This window comes from Psammomys obesus, unplaced genomic scaffold (genome assembly GCF_907164565.1).
Source record: "Psammomys obesus unplaced genomic scaffold, mPsaObe1.curated_primary_1811, whole genome shotgun sequence".
Lineage (NCBI taxonomy): Eukaryota > Metazoa > Chordata > Mammalia > Rodentia > Muridae > Psammomys > Psammomys obesus.
This window is the reverse complement of record NW_026591086.1, coordinates 22567047-22592847: the sequence shown is the minus strand read 5'-3', so window position 1 is coordinate 22592847 and position 25801 is coordinate 22567047.

Below are 25801 nucleotides of genomic sequence, written 5' to 3'. Positions count from 1 at the left end.
GCATTTTACTTTGAGCTAGTATCTTACAAATGCCTCCGTCAGTGCTTTATGATAGAACAATTTGCATCCTCCAAATTAAGGAATGCTTTAATATCATTTAAAGCACACAGAGGAAAACCAATTTCAATGTACCCTTTACATGGTATTTCAAGCTAGCAGATAACAAACTTGTTGTCATATTACTGATCCATTAAGGGACTAGTGCATTTACAGTTGCTCATTTAGAAAATTACAATCTGAAGCAGGAAATGAATGAATTATTATATTATCACCAAGAGAAAATTATACATATAGAACTAAGAATATTGTAAAATGGTCCAAATATTTTGGCCATGTGCTATTATATTTTTTCCTATTGTGATTAAAGGTAAAAAGAGTCTGATATTATGTTAGCCTCTTATCACACACACACACACACACACACACACACATACACTCATTTAACAAGAAAGGGGCAAATCAGAATTAAAGTTCCTGCCAGGAAACTCTTAAAATCCTATTGTTTGCAATTGGAATTATGAAAGTGAACAAAAGCACCTGCCCAGCTGTACATTAAGGTGGATTCCTGGCACATAGCACAATTTGCATTTCCTCTTATCCAGTCAGGCAACTGGAGCACATTTCATGTCTCATTTCCATTTTCATGCCTGTGAACAAACAGGCTCTACCAGTTACACACGGGAACAGGATGTCTCATGCATATAAAACATGCACTGAAAGACAGAAGTTTTGATGAAAACTTGGAAAACAAATATTCATCTCATTGGAATACAATTTGTGAACTTTTCAGCACTTTCATGAAAACTCAAAACTATTTGAGAAGAATAAATGAGCAATTTCACACAACTCTAGCTTGCTTCCTTTTGTTCCTATTTTGTTCTGTTATGCATGATAGAGAATCTTAAAAAAAAAAAAAAAAAAAAGCACCTTATATTACTGACCTGGCTCTTTCTAAAAGTGGTTTTGTCATCCTTTAGGTCCTTAAAGAATAAGACAAAAGTGAAAATGCAGAGACTTTGAGTTGACAAAAATGAAAGTTGAAAGGCACAAAGAACAGGGACGCTAGCTATGGCAGACACTGATAGACATTCAACAGCTAATGAACATTTCAAAATAGGCCCTCAGTAAGAAAAAGACATAGTCTGCTTCAGTAGAGAAGCTGAAGATCAGGAAATGATTCTTAGAAGAAATAGTACAGATTCAGAGCTCTTAAAACATACAAAGGAGATTTACAGCCCATAGAATCCATACCTGAACTGCTAAAGGGATTAGATATATTTAAGCTAGCACTGAAAATGAAAATATATTATATCCTAATGAAAATCGAGAATCTGTTCAGAATTCAATGGTGAAATAGGTCTTACCACATCTGACAGGATCTTTCATTCATTCTTTTTTAAACAATATTTTTAAGTACTTTCATTCATTTTTCTTTTTTTTTTTTTTCCTGAGAAGTGAGAATAGTTTAGTTTTCAGAGGGACTGGATGTTACCTTTTGTTTTCTCCTGCAAATATCAATGCTGTAGAGGAACTGCAGGTACAGTCTCTCAGGTGAATGTTAAAAGGAGAATTTTCTTCTTTATCACTCTTATTTCTAAACGGTGATAGGGTATGATGATTTTTTAATTCTCAGATTCTTCACTAAATCCACATGTGTCAAACTCACTATAAATCAGATTGTTTTTACGTGAATGGGTAACAAAGGGCTCATTAATGCTCAGCAGGGAGAACAGTAATGCTTAGAGACTATCTTGAAGAAAGTTGTATTTGTCCTTTGTTACTGTGGGTACACCTTCACATACATTTAAACCCATAGCCCCTTGATAGCAAAACTCTTTGGGGAGGTGGTAATGCTTTGGCAGGTGGAGCCACACAGGAGGAAGTGGTTATTGAGAGATGTAGCCCCGAAATTTGTAGTACAGCCCTATTTCCTTTCCTTTATCTGTTCTCTGTTCTGTGTGAAGGTGTAAAGAGTTCAAGCCATGTTTCCCCTCCCTGTTATGGAGTTGCTTGATTCTGTTCCCTATAAGGTTGGACAGTACCCTTCAAGCTGAGCCAAAGTGAGCATCACCTTCCTTAAGTTTCTTCTTATCTGGTACATTGTCATAGTGATTACAAGTAATATGTCCTCATATCCCAACTTTCAACCCCAGAAGACTGAAAGAATAAAATCTGAAGGATGGTTTGGAAATATCATAAGAGAATGAGTGATATGGCAATATATCCAAAGCATCATGTTCCCATGGGTTTTTAAATTTGTGTATATGCGTAGACTTCTAGTAGTATGTGTAGGTCGGGAATGTGGTTTGCTTTTGTGGCTACATGAAAAATAAGATTTACTAGGTAAAACACTAAACCCACGCATATCGATTTTTTGGTAACGTTAATGAATTTTAAATTCATCCTTACACAAACCTACAGTATAAATTACAGCTTAACTGGCTCTCCCCATCATTGGCCTTGTAGTGGGGTAAGATAGCTCTCCTCCTTCCCTGGGTAGCATGGGAGAGCTGACCTGGAGGGCACGAGAGCAGTTGAGTTCCCTCCATCCCACACCAGCTGCAACACTAGGAAGATCACCCAGTACCTTGCCTGGGTGGCACAGCAGAGCTGGCCCCGGTGGTCGGGGCTGTTGAGCCATCCCAACCCTGAGTGTGTGAGTGGGAGAGAGCTGGTCCTGACCCTAACCTGAGCAGTGTGGGAGAACTGGCCTAGAGAACATGAGCTTGTGTGAGCTGGCCTTTTTCCAGCTGTAACACTTGGATGAGCTGGCCCTGCCCCTTACCTGAAGATTTGTCAGGCTGATACCCGCCAGGCCCAGATCCAGGTCTTTGAGTTGGCTCACCCCAACTTCTGTCGCATCTATAAAACTGGAGTATGTGAGGAGCCAGACCATATACACCCAAAGCTGCATGATCTCCCAGTACTAAAAATGCAGCAGAAGCCTTGAACCAGAATCACTGCAATGATCCATTGCAAGTGGAAAAGCTGTTTGAGCAAGGATATGTTATGTCTTAAACCATGATACACAGCAGCTTTCATATAAGATTTTTTTTTGTTTGGTTTCTTTCGGGTGGAGGTTGCAAGGGAAGAAGGGGGATATGGAGGGGCTGGGGGATAAGTGGGATTGGGGTACATGATGTGAAATTCACAAAGAATAAATAGAAAGTTAAAAAATAAAAAAAATATTACTATTATATGGCACAAATTTCATTCCACAGATAAGCACTTTTATCTGATATTTAAAAAGTAATAGTAAGTCTTTCAACGTTTTAAATTAATAAATACTTTCCATTGATATTCTATGAGAGCTGGCTCTCTCAGCTCTCCCTGTTTAAGCACAGAAGTACAGAAGGTTCGTTACTTGGTCAGACTATATAGATCTGAACACTAAAGCCGGTCTGAGGGGATCAGAATTTGAGTTCTTTCATTCTTCCTCTCCTGGCAGATTCAGTGTTACTAGGAATTGCTAAACTATATGAATTAAAGCAATCGTGAGATTTGAGAAGATTGCATATTTATGTTTGTATTCATGTATGTAGTGTGTATGAATGTGTTTGGATTTTCATGCTTGTGAGCATTATCTACATACAGGCCAAAAATAAAGATATTTGCTAGTTTGTTAGAAACCTGAGGGTTTAATCCTCTGTTTTCCTTAATTACTCTCTAATCTATGTATTGAGGCAGTGTTTCTGGCTGAAGACTGAACTCGCTGTTGCAAAATCTCTGTAGCCAGCTTTCTCTGGAGATTCTCTGCTCTTGCTGTCCATGTACTGGAATTACAGGTTGGGCAGCATGCTTTGTAAGTGGGTATTTAGGACTCAAACACTGGTACTCATATCTGTGTTTCAAGTGTTTTATCTGCTGAGCTATCTACCTAGCACTCTGAGCACATATTTAAGTGACTTTAATAAAAAATTTCTTAGCAAAGTTATCCTATGTCTGTCAACAGACAACATAACAAATGACATGCTTATGCAATATGTGAATGGAACTCCACCTATCTTATCACTTACATTACACCATTAAAATTGCTTTAAGTGATTATAAAACAGTTGCTGTGACAATATCAGTGCTTTCGGCACTACTATGAAATGGATTAAATGCAATGGACATGTTATATGGATCTTTGTAAAGCCTTAATTATGTAATGACCCTTTCAACCCTATATCAAGCTCTATTCCCTTATATGTTAAAATTAACAAGACACATCATGAAGGAATCTGTATTTCACAACTCTGCTAACTGTCAAGAACCTCTTTAGGTCACTATTTTATTCTTGGCAAAAATCAATACAAGTCACTTATTGTGTTTTTTTTGTGGGTGGAAATAGAAGGAAGAGCATTGATGAACATAACTCAAATTCCATTCTGTGTATGTAAGTATTTGGGACTGACAGCAGGTAAACTTATTAAGCTTCCTCTGCAACAGTGGATGGCAGAATTGCCCATTTCACCAGCCTGGATTGTCTTCTAGACATTTTAATGACTCTCTTGGATGAATGTAAATTTGCACAGGGCTTCAGAATGTTTGAAGGATCTCAGGAACTTGTGTAGAAAGCATCTTGTGTGCATGTAATATGGGTGCTTACTAAAATATTGAGTGTATTAGGTTGAGCAACAGTTATTTGGGTGTTTTCAAAGATGCCAGAAAGAGAAGCAAATTTTAAATATATATATATATATATATATATATATATATATATATATAGAGAGAGAGAGAGAGAGAGAGAGAGAGAGAGAGTTAAGAGGAATAATTTATTCATTGTGGAAAATTTGGTGTCTGCATTTAAGATGCATAAAATGATTCTTTTATTTTATTCCCCTAGAACAAGGTTTACATGCTTGATAGAAGTTTATGTTTCATGTCATAGGCAATGAGAATTAAAAGTAGTCTTTCTCATTATGGCATAGCTACTGTAACAGTCACTCAGACAGACAGGTTTGATACAGAATGGCCACAAAGGGCTCACGTTGATTTAAATGAATGTTGATGCACGTTTATATATGATATGATAATGCATGGCTGATTTATTTTAACAGCTATTACATATGAAGCGCAATGCTGATGCTTTGCAAGCGCTGTGTTGAAGTGCATGTTTTTCTGGTTCCACGAACAAAACCCCAACATCATATTCCACATGTCTATGAAATCCTCCTCACTTCATTTTACATGACATAATTCTGACTCAGCTTCTGTTTGCTATTCATCGTGTTTCTTATTCTCCTTCACTAATTTACATTGAATTTTACATATATTTATACTTTATATTGATATGAAAGAAACTTTATTCTTGTATTCGTATGCTATTTTACTCTAGACCCTCTAAAACTGCTAAAACATATTTTAAAACCATTTTTTTTAACCTGGAAAATTCCAGGTAATTTACTTACTTACATATTTATGTTCACACAGCTGAGAGGCACGAGAGCAGGAGACAACTAAGTATGGAGAAAACAGCCTACCGAGTATTTTCAAGTCCCGAACACAACCAAGGGAAAGTATGGACCCACAAAATAGAGTATAAACAGTTATTTGAAGCAGATTTTATACAGAGTAAAATTGGAGCACTCCGAGGCCTGCCAGGGAGCCAAATGTAGAAGGAAATGCTGTTGGTGGAGACAGATGGGTTCTGGATTGACATGTGGGTTGCTACAAAGTTCCATGGGAGCCTGTGGAGAAACAAGGACTCTCTGAAGACAAGGCACAAGCAGTGTGCTTAACATTTGCAGACAGTGGAAATCTAGCTCATTACGGCAGAAGTAGTTCTGCTGGTATGAGGAGTGACTCAGATCTGTCTCTGGTTCTTTATGCTGTGCTCTCTGAGGGGCCCTCCTGGTGCTTGTTTAACTAAATGATGAAAATTGGCAATACTGTGAAGAAGTTTGGTGTGCTTTCTAGCTTCAGAGAGTTCAAGTGTGTTCTCATAATTCTTCTCAGCAGCGTAAGAAAAATAAAACAGTGAATTTAGTTGCTTTCCTCAAGGAATTGTAAAACTCAGGAGTTGTGTGATTTCCACCCACCAAATGAGGTAGAATCAAGGGCAATTGGAATACTACTCTGGTTATTTTTCTGAATACAATTTAAAGTGTGATGAAGTCATTGGGAGAGCGCATACCTAGCTGGTCAGGCCGGTAGTCCATGTTATCCCCATTAACTGTCCACACGCTCTAACAATGTTGACAGTAGCTATTCATTGCACACCCGTGGATTTTTCACAAAAAGAAAGCAGCACCTCAGGACACAGGGGATTTTGTTATTCTTAAGTATTTTGTTGCCTGTGGTGGATGCTTTAAACAGGAATCCCCAACCCCACCCAAGACTCATGTGCTTGCTACATAAAGAATGGCACTATGAGGATTTATGGCCTTGTTGGGGTAGATGTGACTTTGTTGGAGGAAGTGTGTCACTGTGGGGCAGGCTTGGAGGTCTCCTATGCCCAAGCCCCAGTGTGGCACACAGTCTCTTTCTGCTGTTTTTGCATCAGTTCTGTAAAACTCAGCTAGCAATTCAGCACCATGTCTGCCTCCATCCTTATCATTATGATGATAATGGATTAAACCTGTGAAATGATAAGTAAGTCCCAATTAAATGTTTTCCTTTATAACAGTTGCCGTGGTCATGGTGTCTTTTCACAGTAATAAAAACCTAACTGAGACAGTTGTGTAGTAAATTTTTTTAAGAAAAAAATTCCAACATATGCTTTTCAAGGCTATATATATATATATATATATATATATATATATATATATATATATATGAACTCATTAAAATATTATCTATCTATCTACACACACATACACATATATATTCAAGATCTTGAATCAAGAATTATCTATCTATATATTGAATAACTATGGTCATATTTTGATGCCGGCATGTGATTGATGATGGGATAGAAAATGGTAGGCAAAGCAGTTAGTTCCTAATCTATGGATCCTGTGCATCTTAACATTATGTGGCAAAATACCTCCTTTGTCAATATGATTAACAATATCGCGATCTGAAGATATACTGGAGTGTTTTCTTGGTAATGCCGCAATACAGCCATAGTTATAAGAGACAGGAAGAGGGATAGTATGCTACGACAGATGTCCTATCACAATAAGATAAGGGTCCAACTTCAGCAGAGATACTAGTGACAGAAATGCTATGTGGCTGGCTTTGCAGATGGAGGTAAGAGATGGGAATCCAAAGACCCAGACTTGGAAGCATTAAGGACAATACATCAATTCCACCACTTCTATTTCAGCTTCACTGGAGTTGCTCCACATTTCTCAAGCTGTAAGAAAATAAATGTTCATTGCTCTAAGGCACTAAGCTTGTGGTAATTTGTTACAGCAGCCATAGGGAACTAATGCAACATGCATAAATATTGTCAAGATAATTAAAATGCATCTAAGACTGCCTAAATTAAGAAAACCCACAGCAGTAACTCACCAACATTGGTGCACAGAAAGTCATTGAGGTTGTTTGTATAAAATCAATTTCTGATCTTCCAGTCAACAAATTTGACACCATCAGGCTAAAGGGAACTCCAGAGCCTGTATCTTACCTTTGTCATCCCAGATGATTTCTAGAACAGACACTGGGACACGTTGACACAGTAACAGGCTAAACTCTAGTTTACAAAAGGGTAAAAGATCTATGTTTCAGCTTACCCACACAGAAAGGGCGTGGATAAACTTTCCTTCCCTCTGCTTTTTTGCATCATTCAGCTCATCAGCTAATTGAGATTCACCACATTAGGAGAACTAATCTCCTTTAATGAAGCCACCAACCCAAATCATAAACCGTCCAGAAATTATTTATTTTTGTTTTATGTGACTCAGTGAGTTTGACACACAAACAAAACTGCCCGAGGAATTGTACTTATTCGTTTTAGATATGGATATTCAGCTCTCACAGTGCCAGTAGGTGGTCATACACCCTTGTTGAAAATCATCTCATCATACACAAAATATCTGCCTGTATTCTCTAGACTACTTCATTCAAATGGAACAGTTGTCTTCTAGTTGAGCCGGAATGATCCTGTGATGATGTTTCATTTTAAGCATCATTTTGAACCTGTACATGTTAATATTTCATCTTTGTTCTTAGTTTTCAAGGTTACTTGGCTCTTTAAGGACCCTTGAGATTTCATGCAACTAATAGGATATTCTTCTATTTCTGCAAAATACGTTAATTTTGCTTTGTTTGTTTAGAAGCAAGTTTGGCGCGTTTTAGGGAGATACTCCTCCACTGAACTACATTCCCAGCCTTTCCTGATTTTCTATTCTGCATAATTTTCTTTATTTCTTCTTCCTTCCCTAGATTGAGAAATTTGTAAACAACCACCTGTTTTAACTTTTACATCCAATCTTCAGTCAGCACAGTTAATTCAGCCTGAGTGCCGAAGAATTTCTCAAGGATTTCCTGACCCCTTGTTGCTCTTGCCACCTGCCTATGAAAGTGCACTCTCAATGTGATGCTTAAATTTTATTTTCATCAATCTCTAAACCAGTAATTCTAACCATGTGAGTCACGACCCTTTGGGGGTTGAAGAACCCTTTCACAGCGGTTGCCTAATACCTTTGGAAAACACAGATATTTACATTAAGATTCATAGGAGAAGCAAAATTAGAGTTCTAAAGTAGCAACAACATGAGGACAGTATTAAAGGGTCACAGCATTGGGAAGGTCGAGAACTACTGCTATACACTCTGACATTCTGTATGTTCCCTGCCCTGTCCCTCAGCTGTGTTAGTGACACATTCTGCTCTTCTGTTGAACTAGCTGACCACATGTTTTACTTGATTTCGATCAGTAGTCTGGTTCCATGGAATTCACTTTCTTTTTTTTATTATTTTTTTCTTTTTAGTTACATTTTGTTAACTCTGTGTCCCAGCTGTATCCCGCTCCCTCATTCCCTCCCCAACCCCACACTCCTTCCCTGGTCTCCTCCCTGCCCCTTTCCAAGTCCACTGATAGGGGAGGACCTCCTCCCCTTTCATCTGACCCTGTTTTATCAGGTATCTTCAGGGCTGGTTGCAAAGTCCTCCTCTGTGGCCTAACAGACGGCTCCTCCCCGGGGGGGGGGTGTGTGTCAAACAGCCTGCCCTTGAGATCCTGTTAGAAATAGTCCGTGTTCCCCTTACTTTGGAAAACTACTTGGTTACTGAGCTACCACGGGCCACATCCGAGCACAAGTTCTAGGTTATATCCATAGATGGTCCTTGGTTGAGTGTCAGTCTCAGAAAAGACCCTGTGCCCAGATATGTTTGGTCCTTGTAGAGCTCCTATCCTTTCCATATCATACTAACTTCCCTTCTTTCATATGATTCCCTGCACTCTGCCGAGGGTTTGGTTATGAGTCTTAGTGTCTGCTTTGAAACACTGCTAGGTAGAGTCTTTCAGATGCCTTTTGTGGTAGACTCCTGTCATAAGTTCAATTCACATCCCATTTGTCTTTCTAAATGAGGATTAATCACCTTCGCCTGTGTCCACTTTCTTGATTATCTTCTTTAGGTGTGTAGATTTCATTATGTTTATCATATCTTGTAGGTCTATATAAGCGAGTACATACCAAGTTTGTCTTTCTCCTTCTGGGATACTTCACTCAGAATGATCTTTTCTAGATCCCACCACTTGCCTGCAAATTTCATGATTTCCTCCTTTTTGATTGCTGAGTAGTATTCCATTGTGTAAAAATACCACAATTTCTGTATCCATTCCTCTGTTGATGGACATCTGGGTTGTTTCCAAGTTCTGGCTATTACAAATAAAGCTGCTATGAACATGGTTGAACAAATGTCCTTGTTGTGTACTTGAGCAAATTTTGGGTATATACCTAGGAGTGGTATAGCTGGGTCTTGAGGTAGCACTACTCCTAGTTGTCTGAGAAAGCGCCAGATTGACTTCCAAAGTGGTTGAACCAGTTTACATTCCCACCAGCAATGGAGGAGGGTTCCCTTTTCTCCACAACCTCTCCAGCATGTGATATCACTTGAGTTTTTCATCTTGGCCATTCTGATGGGTGTAAGGTGAAATCTCAGGGTCGTTTTGATTTGCATTTCCCTAATGGCTAATGAGGTTGAGCATTTCTTTAAGTGTTTCTCTGCCATTCGATGTTCCTCTTGCTGACCACATGTTTTACTTGATTTCGATCAGTAGTCTGGTTCCATGGAATTCACTTTCAATATCACTGACTGCTGCGTAGGAGACAGGGCACACAACTTTGTGCCCAACATGAAATTCCTGCTTTTAGAGTAGGACCTCTCCTGAGTTTCAGAGGCCTGGTCAGTTGATCTCTGGGCTCCTCATAGATTTCCTCCAATTCATGTGTGCTAACCCAGTACCTCCTTGTCAGAAAAAATGGTCTGGTGTCCTGTCCACCTATGTGCACATTTATATATTTGTAAAATTGAGATGCGTTTTAGAAAGGTTCAACACTTTGTTCTGAGTTGATGGAAGAAAAAAATAGTAAATGTACGTCTTTAACTAAGACTTGTTTAAATTTGTAGGGATACCTGAGCTATGTGTTTTTCCTTTTGACAATTCAACCCTTCATTTAGTGTAAATATTAAGCCAGTAGAATTGTGCCAATTTTAATAGATATCAAGGATTCAATGTGATCCTATGTGCAATAAAGCCCTGCTGAGGGAATGTTTATGCTGTGATTTTCTGCTCTTTATTCCTCAGAGGAAAGAATACAGACACTTAACAGTTTCATTCATGGTCACCCCTTTTATTATATTATAGATACTTTGAAATGTAGAAAATGCTGAGACATTAGGTATTTAGAAAGCCTTCAGTAGGAACTTCAGGGATTTCCACTGAATCTCAAGTGAAATAAATTGCTTCTACACAAAATCAAGGAAAGACACATTTCAAGTTAGGGACAGTCTGAATTATTTTTCATTTTAAATTTCATTTTATTTTATTAATTAAAATTTATTCACTTTGTATCCCAGCTGTAGCCCCTTCCCTCTCCCCTCCCAATCCCACTCTCCTTCCTTCTTCTCTTATGCCCCTCTCGAGTGTAATGATCAGGGGTCCTCCTCTGCTTCCATCCAACCCTAGCTTATCAGGTCTCATCCAGACTGGCTGCATTGTCTTCCTCTGTGGACTGGTAAGGCTGCATCCCTGAGTTCATGTCAGAGAGTCCCTGTTCCCATTACTAGGGAACCCACTTGGACATTGAGCGGCATGGGCTACATCTGTGCAGGGGTTCTAGGTTATCTCCATGCATGGTCCTTAGTCTCAGAAAAGACTCCTGTGCCCAGATTTTTTGGTTCTGTTGCTCTCCTTGTGGGGCTCCTGTCTGCTCCAGGTCTTTCTATCTTCCCCTTCTTTTATAAGATTCCCTGCACTCTGCCCAAAGTTTGACTATGAGTATCAGCATATGTTTTGATAGCCTGCTGGTTAGAGTATTTAAGCGGCCCTCTATGGTAGGGTCCCGTTCTGTTCCCTGTTTTCTCCCTGTTCCAATGTCGGCCCATTTGCCTTCTCAATGAGGATTGAGCATCTTACCCAGAGTCCTCTTTATTGAAAAGCTTCTTTAGGTATAAAGATTTTAGTATGTTAATCCTATATTATATGTCTAATATCCACCTATAAGTGAATATACACTGTGTGTGTCTTTCTGCTTCTAGGACACCTCACTCAGGATAGATCTTTTCTAGATTGCATCATTTGCCTACAAATTTCATGATTTCTTGTTTTTAAGTGCTAAATAAATATACCACAATTTCAGTATCTATTCCTCAACTGAGGGACATCTGGGTTGTTTTCAGCTTCTGGCTATTACAAATAAAGTTGATATGAACGCAGTTGAACAAATGTCCTTGTTGTGTACTTGAGCATCTTTTGGATATATGCCTAGGAGTGGTGTAGCTGGATTTTGAGGTAGCACTGTTCCTAATTACCTGAGAAAGCGTCAGATTGATTTCCAAAGTGGTTGTACAAGTTAACATTCCCACCAGCAATGGAGTAAGGTTTCCTCTTTTCCACATCCTCTCCAGTGTGCATTGTCAATTGAGTTTTGATCTTAGCCATTCTGATAGGTGTAAGATGAACTCTCAGGGGCCTTTTGATTTGCATTTCCCTGATGACTAAGGATGTTGAGCATTTCTTTAAAAGTTTCTCTGCCATTTGAAGTTCCTCTGTTGAGAATTCTCTGTTTAGCTCTGTATCTCATTTTTAATTGGATTATTTGATTTGTTGCTGTTTAACTTCTTATAAAAGTAGACACACTAAACCTGTTAGAAGAAAAAGTGGGGAAGAGCGTTGACCTCACTGGCACAAGAGACAACTTCTTGAACAGAACACCAACAACACAGGCTCTAAGATCAACAATCAATAAATGGGACCTCATGAAACTGAAAAGCTTCTGCAAAGCAAAGGACACTGTGGTCAGAACCAAACAACAGCTTATATATTGGTAAAGGATCTTCACCAACCCTATATCTGATGGAGGGCTAATATCCAAAGTATATAAAGAACTTAAGAAGTTAAAGAGTCTGAATTTTTAATGAATTTCTTTTTTTTATTTACAGCCTTCTTTCCTCTTTCTATACATCTACCAGTCAAGAGAGATAAGAACCCTATTAACTCATATGGACACCTTTTAAATTTAATGCAATTACAAAGAGCCATTTGGAGTTACTATAATTTGTTCTCTTATATATATTATGGGATTTCACTTAAGTCTTAAAAATACAATGAAATACTGTACTGGGTAAACTAAATATTATACAGAAACATGTTTAAAAAGATATTTTGTAAAAAAAACACATTTAAATAAAAGAAAATGCCATGTTACACATTATCTCTATGAATAAAATCAAATCACATAATTATGATATTATATTTTAGGAGAAAAAAAATGTAGGCCACTGACGTACTCAGAGAATTTGGGCATGGGATCATCACCAAAGCATGGGATAACTTCAGTGCCTGCAACCCCTTCAGTGACCGCAAGGCATCCCTCCCTCACACTGAAGACCTCTACCTTCTCTAGCACCCTGTCCCTCAAGGCACATGTACATGCTCACCTGCCTTTGTCCTTCTGTGCCCATGAACTTTCTTTCCACACGTACAGCTGAAGCAACAATGCACACACTGAAACCATTGGACCGCTCTCATCTCCCTGAAGAATTCTCCAGATGCCAGAAAAAGACGGTACCAATCTGAAATGCAGAACCCAAGAACAAACAGTACAGGCTAGAGTTAAGCAAATGGCCAGAGATGAGCTAAAGAACACACCCAATAAAAATCAGGAAATCATGGCTTCACCAGCCGCTCCCAAAATCAATGGATACTCCAATTTATCGAAAACACGGGAAAATGACCTTAAAGATATGCTTGTCCAGTTATTAGAGTCACATAAAGAGGAAACAAACAAATCTCTCAGAGAAATAGCCAAATTCAGAAGAGTATACCTTCTTTTCAGCACCTCATGGAACCTTCTCCAAAATAGACCATATAGTTGGTCACAAAGCAAGCCTTAACAGATACAAGAAGATTAAAATAATCCCCTGTATTCTATCTGATCACGATGCAATAAAGCTGGACCTCAACAGCAATAGAAATAACATAAAGCCTACACACACATGGAAACTGAACAACTTGCTATCAATGACAGCTGGGTTAAGGAAGAAATAAGGAAAGAAATTAAAGACTTCCTTGAATTCAATGAAAATGAAAGCACAACATACCTAAACTTATGGGAAGCAATGAAGGCAGTGCTAAGAGGAAAATTCATAGCACTAAGTGCCTTTAAGAAGAAATTTGTAACATCTCATACAAGCAACTTAATGGCCCAACTGAAAGCCCTAGGGAAAAAAAAAAAGAAGCAGATACACCCAAGAGGAACCGATGGCTGGAAATAATCAAAATCAGGGCTTTAATCAATCAATTAGAAACAAATAAAACTATTCAAAGAATTAATGAAACCAAGAGCTGGTTCTTTGAGAAAATCAACAAGATAGACAAACCCTTAGCCAAGCTAACTAAAAGGCAGAGAGACACCATCCAAATCACCAAAATCAGAAATGAAAAGGGGGACATAACTACAGACACTGAGGAAATCCAAACAATCATTAGGACTTACTTCAAAAGTCTATATGCCACAAAATTTGAAAATCTAAATGAAATGGGCAATTTTCTTGATCGATTCAACTTACCAATGTTGAATCTAGATCAGGTAAATCAATTAAATAGCCCTATATCCTCCAAGGAAACCAAAACAGTCACCAACAGTCTTCTTTCCAAAAAAAAAGCCCTGGGCCAGTTGGTTTCAGCAGAGAATTCTACCAGACTTTCAAAGAAGTGCTAATTCCAATTCTCTTCAAACTATTCCACAAAATAGAAACAGAAGGAACTTTACCAAAATCATTCTGCGAAGCCACAGTCACCCTGATACCTAAACCACACAAAGACCCAACAAAAAAAGAGAACTTCAGACTAATCTCTCTTATGAACATTGATGCAAAAATTCTCAATAAAATACTTGCAAACCGAATCCAAGAACACATCAAAGGAACCTGACACAGAGGACCTCTGAAAAGCTCTGCCCTTCAGACTATCAATGTGTATGCTGAGACTTATGAGCAACCTTTGGGTAGAGTGCAGGGAATCTTAGGAAAGAAGTGGGAAACAGTAAGATCTGGAGAGGAGAGGAACTCCACAAGGAGAGCAACAGAACCAAAAAATCTGAGCACAGGGGTCTTTCCTGAGACTGCTATTCCAACCAAGGACTATGCATGGAGATAACCTAAGACCCCTGCACAGATGTAGCCCATGGCAGTTCAGTATCCTAGTGGGTTCCATTGGAATAGGAACAGGGACTGTCTCTGACATGAACTGATTGGCCGGCTCTTTAATTACCTCCCTCTGGGGGGAAGCAGCATTACCAGGCCACAGAAGAAGACAACACAGCCACTCCTGATGAGACCTAATTGACTAGGATCAGAAGGAAGGAAAAGAAGTCCTCCCCTATCAGTGGATTTGGGAGGGGCATGCATGCAGAGAGTGAAGGAAGGGAGGTATTGGGACAGGAGTAGGTAGAGAACCACAGGGGGGATACAAAGTGAATAAAGTGTAATTAATAAAGAAAAAAAAAAGACATCATCCACCATGATCAAGCTGTCTTTATCCCAGGCACGCAAGGAAGTTTCAGTATAGGGAAATCCCTCAATGTAATCCACCATGTAAACAAACTGAAGGAGAAAAAACACATGATCATCTCCTTAGATGCTGAAAAAGCATTTGACACAAAAAGTCCAACATCCATTCATGTTTAAAGTCGTGGAGAGATCAAAAAAAAAGTTTTTTATGTTTTTTTTCCTAGTCAATTTATAAACAAATCTCTGTGCAATATTTTATAATATACTTACTGAAAACATTCCTCTTCTAATTTAATTATTAAATATTTACAAGTAGCAATGCTAATTTTTTTCTAGAAGGAAGCTGTTTCATGAACATTGCATAGTGCTTTGTAGGCCTGTAGCATAAAATAACATGAAACCTATTTTTCCAGTCTTCCAAAAAAATTGTTTAACAGACCCTAAATGAAGGATTTTTGAGTAAAATTAATCTCATTTAAAGCACTAATAGGAATGCATCTTTTATTTATAGAGAGAAGAACTGCAGCCAAGTGGGAACACAGTTCTCCAAACTTTCCCTCTTCTTATTCTGGCATCCAACATCAGAGAAACACTTCTAAATAACTTTTCATCATGCTTTTCTCTGTGCAAAAGTTTTCTTGGGTTTTCCTTATGGGATAAAATCCGAATTCCTGTGCCTAGCATGTAATCTCCTGTACCAGCTGACCACATTGGCTCACTCAGCTAATATTTATTCAGAGTTCAATGTGTGTTTAGCATCTTTGGTGTTATAGAACTCCAAATAACCTAAAATGTTTCATTTTCATTTCAAAGACTTGTAAAAATATTTAAGAAAAGTTAAATAAATGAGCCAGACATCACCTTAATACTTTTAAAAAGGCAGTATGTCTGTGTATGTTCTGTATATCAGCAATTTATTTGAAGAATGTTATGTATTGAATGGCAGTAATAAAACATGTTTTATAGTATATAAAGTATATATATATATATAGTATGTGCTTTATCTTATTATTTCTGAGTAATTATTCAAAATACAGAAACACTACTATCAAAGAAATGAAAAACAATTCCAAAAAGTTAAATATTTTTGTGCAATTATTCTGAGAAATAAAGATTTAATCCAAATATGTCAAACTTATTGTTTACTATTTTGTATGTTAAAAATATAATTAATTTACTTTGCTGGTCCTATAACCATAGACTTTGTTGTGCATAACTCAATGCAACGTGCTTCCTACTCCTGGGAATACTTGAGTTTTTCTTATCTTCTCATCTCTTGAAAATAGTTGGATTCCATTACAGAGTCATGGCATATTCCATGACAGAGTTCTGAAAAAGGTGTATGCATAGAAATGGCGTGAACCCCTTTAGATCTGTTTACTTTTCTCTATTCCATAAACTTTTCCTCACCTGTAATGATACCTTGAGAGCCCCTGTTTCTGATGTCTTAGTTTTCAGGTTCTAAATCTAAAGTGGAAGTTTCTGGTTTCTTTCAAGATTCAGTTGATGCTTTGATGTGATGTTTTGCTAGAGGCTGTCTTGTGAGAGCTAAGTCTGGAGAGCTAATCTACCTTAGTCTGGAGTCACTGAAGAGCCTTTTCAGAAAAAGCCTTTTCAAAATAAAAGCCTTTTCAGAAAAAAAAAATAGAAATTGCAAGTTAACCAGAGGGGCATAAATAATTTAAGAAACAGAAAAAATTTACAATGACCTAGCATTAAGAGACAATGATATATTAGGGAAGGAAAAGTTGACCACTGAAAAAAAAGGCTGATAGCTTGTTCTTTTTGGAATTTCAGATTAACTAAGCATATCCCATGAGTTATAGTCTACTTCAATGATCTTAGACAGCAGAAGTCTCTGTCCTCAGTTACTTAGGTCTGTTTAAACAGGTCCTTTGTGTACTACTTTTACATTATGTAATGTTTGGAGTTTATCAATTATCTGATATAATGGTGACAATTGTCACTTTGTTCTGAGTGAAAAATATTAAGAAAAGAAAACAACTTTAATTTGAAATTAATAATCATTATGAAATGAATCCAATTCCTATCCATAGAACTTTCAAAACACATTTGTGGGGGTATTCTAGATTCTATGGTATATTCAGGTCAATTTAAACTTTCTGAAAGAGTTATGACAACCTATTAAAAATCAAATGTTCTCTAGATCTGCAGATAAAGCTCATAAGTCTTATTCTCTCGTTAATATATGTTCCCCTGGCCTTTAAGATCTTCCAAACATTTCTACCACAGCTTTTGATTCTTTCTTGTCATATAGATCCATTCCTCATGCCATATGACACAAGCATATGGACATTTTTCTGAACTGTATTTGTATTTTAACTCTTGCACAGATGTAGTCCATGGCAGTTTAATGTCCAAGTGGGTTACATAGTAATGGGAAGAGGGACTGCCTCTGATATAATCTGATTGGCCTGCTCTTTGATCATCTCCCTCTGAGTCGGGAGCAGCCTTAGCAGGCCACAGAAGATGACAATGCAGCCACTCCTGATGTGATCTGATAGACTAAGATCAGAAGGAAGGAGAGGAGGACCTCACCTATCAGTGGACTTGGGGAGGGGCATGCTTGAAGAAAAAGGAGGGAGGGTGGGACAAGAAGGGAAGGAGGGAAGGGCTTATGGGGGGATACAAAGTGAATAAAATATAATTAATAAAATAAAATTTAAAACAGTTTAAAAAAATTGTGTTCATTTAAGCTCACTTAAACTGCCTCCTAGATTTCTTTACTTCATCTCTTTTTATTTTTCTGTTTGTCTTGTCTTCTAAAAGCATATTTTAAAAAAGATTATATCATTTATGTTACACTACTCATTATATTCCTGTTAAAAATACACTCATTTACTTTTAATAACTTTTTGCCTTTAAAAAATATTATTATTTACTAAAATTTGTTCACTTTTTAGCCAGCTGTGTCTCCCTCCCTCGTCTCCTCCCAATCCCACACTTCCTCCCTCTTTTCTTCCTATGCCCCTTCCCTAGTCTCCTTCTATATGACCCAAGGCTATGAGGTCTTACAAGGACTGGCTGCACTGTGTTCCTTTCTGGCTTGGAAAGGTTACACCCCACCAGAGGGAGGTGATCATATAGCCTGCCACTGAGTCCTTGCAGGAGGCAGCCCCTGCTCATCTTACTAGGGACCCCACATGGAGACTGAGTGTGAGTTACATCTGAGCATGGGCTTTAGGTTTCTCACTGCATGGTCCTTGGTTGAGGTATCAGTCTCTGCAGGGTCCCAGGGTCCAGTTTTCTTTTCTTTTCTTTTTTTTCCAGCAAACTGTCTCTCTGTGTCTTTTTTTTAAATTTATTTATTTTTTTAAATTTTTTATTAATTACACTTTATTAATTTTGTATCCCCTCATAAGTCCCTCCCTCCTCCCCTCCTGATCCCACCCTCCCTCCTCTTTCTGCATGCATGCCACTCCCCAAGTCCACTGATAGGGGAGGTTCTCCTCTCCTTTCTGATCTTAGTTTTCTTGACTCTGTTATTTTCCTTTTGGAGCTCCTGTCCCTTCCAGGTAGCTCATTTTTTAAATTTCCTAAAATTTATTACAATTTATTCACTTTGTATCTGGGCTGTAGCCCCCTCCCTTATCCCCTCCCAATCTTACCCTCCCTTTCTCTTCTCCTCCCAGGCTCCTTCCCCAGTCCACTGATTGGGTTGTTCTTATATGAGGTCTTTTGCTTTGTCTGGTATCTTTTTTAAAACTCTTTTTTAATTAAATTGTTATTTTTTATATTAATTACAGTTCATTCACTTTGTATCCCAGGTGTAGCCTCCTCTCTCATACCCCCCCACTCCCACCCTTCCTTCCCCCGACCCCACCCTCTCTCCCTCTCCTGCCCCTCTCCTGCCCCTCTCCAAATCCACTGATAGGGAAGGTCCTCCTCCCCTTCCATCTGCCCTAGCTTACCAGGTTTCATCAGGACTGGCTGCATTTCTTCCTCTGTGGCCTGGCAAGGCTGCTCTCCACTTGGCTGGGGTGGGGGTGGGGGGATGGTCAAAGAGCCAGCCATGAATTCATGTCAGAGACAGTCCCTGTTCCCATTACTAGGGAACCCACTTGTATACTGAGCTACCATGGGCTATGTCTGAGCAGGGGTTCTAGGTTATATCTATGCATGTTCTTTGGTTGGAGAATCAGTCTCAGACAAGCCCTTGTATCCAGATATATTTGGTCTTTGTAGAGCTCCTGTCCTCTCCAGGTCCCACTATCTCCCCCTTCTTTCATATGATTCCCTGCATTCTGCCCAAAGTTTGCTTATGAGTCTCACATCTGCTTTGATGCACTGCTGGGTAGAGTCTTTCTAGCCCCTCTGTGGTAGGCTCTTGTCCTGTTTCCTATTTTCTCTTTCTTCCAATGTCCATCTTCCAATGTCCCATTTGTCTTTCTGATTGAGGATTGATTATCTTACCCAGGATCTTCCTTCCTGCTTAGCTTCTTTAGATGTACAGATTTTATCTTATACTTATAGGTCTAGTATCCACTTATAAGTGAGTATAATATAAGTTTATCTTATATTATAGGTCTAGTATCCACTTATAAGTGAGTATATACCGTGTTTGTCTTTCTGCTTCTGGGATACCTCACTCAGGATGATCTTTTCTAGATCCCAGCATTTGCCTGCAAATTTCATGATTTCCTTATTTTTAATTGCTGAGTAGTATTCCATTGTGTAAATGTACCACAATTTCTGTATCCATTCCTCTACTGAGGGACATCTGGGTTGTTTCCACGTCCTGGCTATTATGAATAAAGCTGTTACGAACATGGTTGAACAAATGTCCTTGTGTGTACTGTATCTTTTTTTGTCCTGTGTGTCTGTCATGTTTTGGAGACCCACTTCTTTCTGAAGAGGAAGCAACAGAGAGGGAGTGGCTCTGAGGGAGAGGGGAGGTGGGGGGTGACAAGGAGGAGTGGAGGGAGGGAAAACTGTGCTAGGGAGGAATTGAATAAGAGAAGGATCTATTTTCAATAATAAAAACAATTATGCAATTATGTGCTCAATTATTTTAGATTATTTATTTATGTTTCTTTTTGTCTCTCTCTCTGTCTCTCTGTCTGTCTGTCTGTCTCTCTCTCTCTCTCTGTATGTGTGTGTGTGAATGTGTGCCATGTGTGTATTTATGTCTTTAGTGACCAGAAGATGATGTTGGATATCCTGGAGCCAGAGCTACAGGGAGTTATGACTTGCTTAAAATTCATACTGAAAACTGAACAAAGGTTCTTATCTTACCTGTGGTGTATATTGCTGTGATTAAACATTTTGACCTAATGCAACTTAGGAAGGAAAGGGTAGGTTTCAGCTTACATGTCCCAATCTCAGTCCTTGTTAACAGGATTTCAGGGAAGGGAGTCAGGGTAGGAACCTGGAAGGAGAATTGAAGTAGAAACTATGGAAGAACACCATTTACCATTTACTGGCTTTCTCCAAGTAGCTTGCTCAACCTGCTCTCTTTATTTTTATTTTTATTTTTTATATTAGTTACAGATTGTTAACTTTGTATCCCTGCTATAGCCCACTCCCTCTTTCCCTCCCAACCTCACCCTCCCACCCCCATCTCCTCCCTGCCCCTTAATGTGTTTGAATACTTGACCCATAGGAAGTTGCAGAATTAGGAGGTGTGGCCTTGTTGGAGTAGGTGTGGCCTTGCTGGAAGAAGTGTGTCACTTCCTGACACACTTTGGGGTCTTTGGGGTCTCTGAAGCTCCAGTCACTTCTTGCCATGCCGCCTGTGGATTAACATGTAGGACTCTCAGCTACTTTTCCATCAACATGTCTGCTTGCAAGCTGCTATGTTTAAAGCCATTACTATAATGGTCTAAACCTATGAATTTTAAGCCAGCTCCAGCGAAATATTTTCTTTTTTTACGAGTTTCTGTGGTCATAGTATCTCTTCATAACAATTGAAACTGTCACTAAGCAATGTACAAATTAAGAAAAACTAAAATACACAAATTCACATTTTGTGAATGACCCCAATACACATTAATATGTATAAAAAACCAAAGTCTAATTTTAATATATTTTTAAAGTAATACTTTGAGAAACAGTAGGACATCTTTTTCAATGACCTGCTATAATTATGGAATTATATTACTTTATAATATGCCATATATTATATAAATTGACTTGCAAAGACATTGAAGAACTGTTGTCCTTCAAGCGATGAAATTCTTTGTTATATAATGACTTGCTTGATAGTTTTTATATATCCAATTTATGAGAAGCATCTTAATTAGGTAAGAGAAACATTTAAATATCTATAATATAGTAATTTTGAAACATGTCATACTTGAATGATCTCTTACATGAGTATTTAGGTCTAAATTGGTGATCGTTAGTAGAAATTTAATGCATTTATAATAATCCAAAAGATTAAACACACAAATATTCTTGACTTTATAAAATGGCCCATATAGTAAATAGCTATTAACAACATGCACTTTTAAATCATATTGTGAGGAGGCTGAAGGTGTGCATAAAGGCTACACTGATATCAAGCAATTTTTGCACAGAAACAGGTTTGCAGCAGTTCTTGTCACAAATAGAAGTCAGAAGAAAGATCTTTTACAATGTGTTTGCTATTTCAACTTGTACTACAACATCTTACAATCAAACATATATATATGTGTATATATATATATATAATATCTATGTATAATATATATTTCCTAAAAAAGAGAAAAATGAAGGTATTGTCAACATCTCCATCCCTGACCTGTGCTCACCCTGACTGCTGGTCGAATTGAGCATGGTAAATATTTTGATGCTTGTATTGACTAGACCCATCACAATTAGTAAATGGAAATGAGGATATTTCAGGACAAAATTCAATGCAGCTTGCCTGTTCCATCCTAGAAATGAAAAAGCAATTAGCTAGGCAAATCCATGCTTTTGACGCTTTCAGTAAGGTCAGTAAAGGCACAACAATTTTAAACACCATTGTCTAGAAAAGTTTTGTGTTTTATAATTCTAAATATGATTTGTTATTGTGCTTCTAAGTTTATTATATAGATAATAAAATGTAGCCTCTGAATCAATCTTACTGGAGGTATATAAATAATATAGAATTGCACATGTATTTTAATGAGAATGAAATGTAAATATGCCAGATAAGCATTATTTTGAGTGGGTGAGGAAAAAGAACAGACTTCATTTGCTCTAATTTTGTCTGTTCTTTGGCAGATAAACAAAACCTAAATGTATACAGATATCTCTCTTTGCTGAGCAATTTCACTGCAGACTATAATTGCATGGCTATTAGTGATAAATTCTGATTTACAGCTTAATTGGCCAGAAGTGAATATAGCCTCAAGGTCACTGCAATAAAGATAGCAGGAAGTTTAGGGAGGCACATACGTTAAGCAAGAGCCTGTGTGGTGCAGTGAATGGAGATTTGCTTAAAATATTAGAATACAACATGGGCCCATATTGTGCAGTGCTGACTCCATACATACAACACAAAAGGTCAAGCTGAAGTGCTCACAGAGGCCCTACAATAAAATATTTTATATTTAACAACATGACTCTCTTGCCTTTTCCCTCCAAGGGAAACCAATAATTACATGATGCCAAAAGGGATTAAAAATGGACCAATTAAAGCCTCCAGAAAAGTTAAGCATTAGAAGAAATGCAGCAGAAAATTAGAGAAAATAGTAGGAAGAGTTTCAGAAACTAAAGTCGCATCTGCAGCATCATTTTGGAGGCAGCCAGTTATTTCTCCTTAAAACAAGAGAAGGCTCAGGACGTGTGGAGTGACTTTGAGCATGGCAGAAAAAGCAATGACAGAGACTTTCATAGAGGATCTTAAATATTACCATATTCAAATGTACGTTTATATCTGTAAAAGGCATCTTTATTTTCACATGAAAATAGAAAAAGCAGAGGGTGGTTTTATTGATCCATAAACAATGGACTCTGAAGTGATAACTAGATTACATAAACTTGAAGTGTGACTTGTAAAAGGGAAAAACATGTAAAATTATATAAGGCTGACTCTAAATTGAGCTGATCCCTGGAGACCAGAATAAAGGTAGAGAGTGAGCATTTTCAGTTGCCAACAGTTGAGATGTCAGTAGAAAGTTAACAAAATTTCCACGGCTAATAGCCTTGCTGTCATCGGGAACGCTAACATATTTGCCTCATTAAAGAAGGGTTAAAACTTCTCGAAAAATATATAAAACTAATTATTATTGTGTTAAATATGCATTATATGCATAATAATCATTTACTTAACCAAAGGCCCAGAAGTTGCCTGTTTTCATTGGGTTTATGTAATTTTCATTTTTATCAGGAGTGACAGCAAAAGAAAACCAGTGCCTTAAGAGAGTTAAAACTTGAGGCCACTGAGTGAAGAACAAGAACACATTTAAATGAAATAGGTATTGGCAACAATAACTGATAAGATTCCAGGGAATGAGGTGACCACTCCCCAAATATATACATACATACATATATATATATATGTGTGTGTGTGTGTGTGTGTGTGTGTGTGCCTTTGGCAGAAGAAAAAACAAAAATGAAACAAAAATCAAAATAATATCTTGGCTACAGTATTTTGAAGGCAAGTTTTGTATACATTCATGACTTGAATTGGCTTGCTTTCTACATATACTTTTTTTTTCCCTTGAGATTCCAGTAGGTCTATAGTATTAGATATTTATAAGAGATTATTCTTAGATTTGTGTTTTTTCCTTCTGGTGCTCTTTTTCATCATAAGCACTAGCAGTTAGGGGCTCAAGAGAGCCACAAAATCCCATTGTAAGTAAATATAGAAAGGCAGGCAAGGGCTTGTTGTAGACATACATGCAAGACATACAGGCAACTAAAAGCTGCGATATCACTTGGGCTTGAAGCTTAGAAACTACTATTATTTTTAGCAGCTAGAGAAGACTTTGTATGTCTTTCCTGCCATCTAACCTCAGAATTTGAGGAATAACACAATCCAGAAAGGAAACTGTTAAGAAATAGGGTAAACCATATCAACAGAAAGGAGAAAGATTGGCAGATCAATATCCCAGGAAATCTTGGGGAAACAAAGCAATCATAAATAAGTAGTTAGAAGAAATACTGAAACTACAGTAGATAAAGCAGATTACATAAGCATCTTTGATAATAAGCCTATTTTTGTTAGGCATGTGGAAGTTTTGTAATGCCAGCTTGGCTCAGAAGGAAAAATGGAGGCTGATATACAGGAATGCACAGTTTCAGATTAGATCCTGTTTCCTGATACCCATATGGAGTTCTACACCATTTTCCTTTCTCAGAAATTGAGAGGCTCATATGCTGAGAGATCTCCTAATAGTGGAATTTAAATGAAGGCCCTATAATGCACCAGCTGTGTGACATTGAGTCTGGCATTTAATCTCTTTGAGACTTATTTCCTCCCCTATTGCATGGAGTTCATAATATCTAGGCATTTAGTATATTTTAAGACCTTTTATTATTCAAAATGTCTGTGAGTTAAAAAAATATATTCTCCTCTCATTTGCTCTTTTTATTTTTAATGAGCATCGCCACCTTCTTCTTCCTCAATGCTCTAAGCTTTCTGTTCTTCAGGAGGCTGCAGTGGCGGGGTGAAATGCTGCTACATTTTGAGGACATTTGGTCTACGTATGAAAAATTTATCCGCAAGGAGCTAGAACTGGGAAGTAATGGAGCTTCTTCTGTCACTGCAGTCCTCCCCTCCTCTGAAGGCATAAAGGTAGAATTTTCAAAAGGATTATTTTACAAAGAACAAAACTCCCCCCTTCTCTCTCTCTTTTTCTGAGTATGATCATCTTCTCTGAAAGAAATCTCTTCACATTGGTGAGAGTCCACACCACTAGTTGAATGTTGAGTGAGTTAGTCTGACCAGATAAAAAGAGAGAACAGAACTCCCACTATTGGAAACTAGACTCTAAAAGGAGCAGAGCAGGATTAAAGTTGAGGATTTAAATTGATTGCTAAGACACAACACAGTAAAAAGTTGGGATAATACCTTTAAAAATTAGGTCAAGGTGGTTTTACAGATTACAGAGATCTTATGGGAAAATGCCTGGAATGTAGAAGTTTGACTGTTATTAGTCTCAGCTTGCTATAGTTTCACTTGCCATCATACTACCTATAAACCATGACATTTACTCCACAGCAATCAAGGATGAAACTGTTTTTGTTCCGGACACCTCAGAAGTTTTATGGAAGTGGGACTTCATTGGAATGGAGGTTGGGATGAATGCATCCCTCATTGTTTCGTGTGTTTGGCCTTGCACAGTAGATGGGAGGAGAGAAAAACTGCTCCACTCCACTTCTCTGATTGAGGGTGCAACACGACCAACGTTATAAAGCTGATAGCTTTTAAGGTGAGATCACAAAATGTACAAAAATGGATGAAAAAGAGAGGCTGCCAAGATGTTTCATCCAGTAAAGGTACTTACTACCAAGCCTGACTTCATGAATTTCATACCTGGGATCCATATAACGGAAGAAGAGAATAAATGTCTCATAAGTTGCTGTAATGGAATTTTTGGTGTCTTTGTAAACTCAGTTATGTTATGTAAATATGTTTTTGTTTTAATCCCAAGAGTGGGATTTTGGTTTGAGGTTTAGTTTCTCTACAGCTGATAGTTATTTCCTGTGGGGTGTGGCTTTTGCCAGCTGCTAACAGCCTACCTTGTGCCTCCTTTGACATG